Consider the following 3,933-nt stretch of genomic DNA (forward strand, 5'->3'; position numbering starts at 1 on the left):
CCTCGGCCTCCCAAAGTGCTGGGATTACAGGCTTGAGCCACCGCGCCCGGCCCTCAAGAGCAAATTCTAAATCTGAATGAGGGGGAGAAAGGAAGAAACAAGTCAGGCAGGCAGTTAGGGTAGGGCCTTGGTAAAACTCCTTCAAACGAAGAACAGCCTGAAAATCAAACTGCAGGTCCCAGATGAGAAAGAGCCCGCATCCTTGAATGGAAATGCCTACTCTAGGAACCCAGATGAACAAATACTACTCCCTTTTTGGACACATTTCTCTCTCTTTGATGCACCTTAGTCTCTTACTTTTCACCTATTGGTCTCTTAGTTTTCACCTATTTTACATATGCTTACCTTTCTGTGATTGGTCACAGGCGGAGTCTTCATTTACATAGGTTGAATCATCATTCTAGCCCCTAATTGGTCCCAAGCCAAGGTCCTAGAACAAGTTTGCACCTCAGCCCCTGATTGGTTCCAGGCCAAGGTGTTCAGCCAAGCCTTCACTTCTGCCTTCAGTTGGTTCTTTACACTATCATACCTCTTTCTGAGTAGTGCTTTCTCCAAGACAGGCCTGGTCAGCACACTCCTCTCCTTGCCAGTCCATAAACTACCCTCCTCACCCTCCTGCTCAGTCTCATAGCTGGCATTCCTCTTTCAGGAACCCTCTTTGCTGAGAACTTTTATGTTGCTCAGTAAATCTGACTGTGGCCAGGTGCGATGGCTCATGCCTATAATCCCAGCACTTTGGGAGGTTGAGGCAGGTGAATCAAGAGGTCAGGAGCTCGAGACCAGCCTGGCCAACGTGATGAAACCCCATCTCTCCTTAAAATACAAACATTTAGCCAGGTGTGGTGGTGGGCACCTGTAGTTCCAGCTACTTGGGAGTCTGAGGCAGGAGAATCGCTTGAACCCAGGAGATGGAAGTTGCACTGAGCCAAGATTGTGCCACTGCACTCCAGCCCGGGCAACAGAGTGAGACCCCATTTCATAAATAATTAAATAAATCATCTGACTCTGCCTTACTTATTCTCCAGTGGCTGCATGCCTTATTCTTCTTGGTCGTGGGACAAGAATTCAGACTCCACTAGTGGGTGAAGTGACAGAGCTGGAACACTCCCTCCCACTCACCAAACAGCAGGAGTAAAACAGCTGTAACACACCAGGCACGGTGGCTCACACATGTACTCCCAGCACTTTGGGAGGCCAAGGTGGGTGGGTCATTTGAAGTTGGAGCTCAAAACCAGCTTGGCCAATATGGTGAGACTCCATCTCTACTAAAAATGTAAAAATTAGCTGAGTGTGGTGGTACACACCTGCAATCCCAGCTACTCAAGAGGCTGAGATAAGATAATCATTTGAACCCAGGAGGCAGAGGTTGCAGTGAGCCAAGATTGTGCCACCGCACTCCAGCCTGGGTGACAGAGTAAGACTCCATCTCAAAAAAAAAACTGCAACACAAAGAGCCTGATGCAGATCCTGGTTCCACAGCTTACTAAATTATGATGTAATTTTGGGCAAATTATTAATGTTTCGATACCTGTCTCCTCATCTGTAAAATGGGGATAATCATAGAATCTATCTGATAAAGTTGCTATGAGATAAAATTACGTATGTGAGGCCCTTAGAACGGGCTCCAGTGCATATTAGGCTCTGTAAATCTTTGCTGTTATATGATGCTTATCCAGACAATGTTTATTGTTACTGCCCAAGCCAAAGACCATACCTTATTCAGCTTTGTATCCCGAGCTCTTAACACAATGCCTGGCATAAATTAATAGTTTCCGCCTGGCGTGGTGGCTCACGCCTATAATCCCAGCATTTTGGGAGGCCAAGGCGGGTGGATCACGAGGTCAAGAGATCGAGACCATCCTGGTCAACAAGGTGAAACCTCGTCTCTACTAAAAATACAAAAATTAGCTGGGCATGATGGTGCGTGCCTGTAGTCCCAGCTACTCGGGAGGCTGAGGCAGGAGAATTGCTTGAACCCAGGAGGCGGAGGTTGCGGTGAGCCGAGATCGTGGCATTGCACTCCAGTCTGGGCAACAACAGCGAAACTCTGTCTCAAAAAAAAAAAAAAAAATTAATAGTTTCCTCTTTCCCATCTCTCTTTTTTTTAAGACGGGGGTTTCGCCATGTTGGTCAGGCTGGTCTTGAACTCCCAACCTCAGGTGATCCGCCTGCCTTGTCCTCCAAAGTGCTTGGATTACAGGCATGAGCCACCACGCCCGGCCCCCTCTTTCCCATCTCTAGCCTTTTCCTTCCCTCAACCCCACCTCCTATAGTGCTGTCAAAATCACCTCTTTTACACAGTTACGATACTTCCTCTCCCCTTACCAAAGCTTCCAATTTTTCCGTTATCTGCAAATTTTTAAGCTGACATAATTTACCCAAAACTCCGTAATCAAACTACTCAAGGTTCTTCTTCATGCCAAACAGTGCTGTTAGGGCTATTTTTTTAAATATTTTATTTATTTATTTATTTTTGTTTTTGTTTTTATTTATTTATTTATTTTTTGAGACAAAGTCTCACTCTTGTCGCCCAGGCTGGAGTTCAATGGCTCAATCTCGGCTCACCGCAACCTCTGCCTCCCGGGTTCAAGCGATTCTCCTGCCTCAGCCTCCTGAGTAGCTGGGTATGTGCCACCATGCCCGTCTAATTTTTGTATTTTTAGTAGAGATGGGTTTTCTCCATGTTGACCAGGCTGGTCTCGAACTCCCAACCTCAAGTTATCTGCCCACCTCAGCCTCCCAAAGTGCTGGGATTACAGGCTTGAGCCACCGCGCCCGGCAATTTTTGTATTTTTAGTAGAGACGGGTTTCACCGTGTTGGCCAGGATGATCTTGATCTCCTGACCTCGTGATCCACCCACCTTAGCCTCCCAAAATGCTGGAATTACAGGTGTGAGCCACCGCGCCTGGCCAGAGCTATATTTCCATCAGCCTATATTCATATTTGGCTTTTTTGTTTTTTGTTTTGAGACAGGGTCTCACTCTGTCTGCATGACAGAGTGGTGCAATCACTGCAACCTCAAACTCATGGGTAATAGTGATCCTCCTGCCTCAGCCTCCCAAGTAGCCGGAACCACAGGCATGCACCACCACGCATGCGCGCGCGCGGGCGTGCGTGTGTGCGCGTAGAGAGAGAGACAGGGTCTCACTTTGTTACTCAGGCTGTTCTCAAACTCCTGGACTCAAGAAATCTTCTTGCCTTGGCCTCCCAAAGTATTGGGATTATAGGGATGAGCCATCACATCCAGCCCACTGTACCCATATTTGTTCATAAGTTTCTGCAAATATATTTATACCTGCAGTCTAAGGCAGTGCTCAAAACAATCAGCTTTCAGGCAGACTGCCTGCCTTTGGATCCTGATTCTAGCACTTACTACATATGTAACTACCAACAAGCCCCTTCACCTCTCTACATTAGTTTCCTAAACCGTAAAATGGAGACAGTAACAGTACCGTTTCTGTGAGCATTACATAAGTTGTTTAGCATTTGGTATGGTAGCTGATACATAATAAACACCAAATAAATCGTAGCTGTTATTACAAAACCTGGCAGGGCATGGTGGCTCACACCTGTAATCCCAGCACTTTGTGAGGCCAAAGGAGGTGGATAACCTGGGGTCAGGGGTTCAAGACCAGCCTGACCAGCAAGGTGAAACACCATCTCTATTAAAATACAAAATTAGCCGGGTGTGGTGGCGGGCTCCTGTAATCCCAGCTACAGGCTGAGGCAGGAGAACTGCTTGACTCCAGGAGGCGGAGGTTGCAGTGAGCCGAGAGCAAGCCATTGTACTCCAGCCTCGGCAACAGAGTGAGACTCTGTCTGGAAAGAAAGAAAGAAAGAGGGAGAGAGAGATGGAGAGAGAGGGAGGNTAGTAGAGATGGGTTTTCTCCATGTTGACCAGGCTGGTCTCGAACTCCCAACCTCAAGTTATC

This window comes from Cebus imitator, unplaced genomic scaffold (assembly GCF_001604975.1).
Source record: "Cebus imitator isolate Cc_AM_T3 unplaced genomic scaffold, Cebus_imitator-1.0 Scaffold188, whole genome shotgun sequence".
Classification (NCBI taxonomy): Eukaryota; Metazoa; Chordata; class Mammalia; order Primates; family Cebidae; genus Cebus; species Cebus imitator.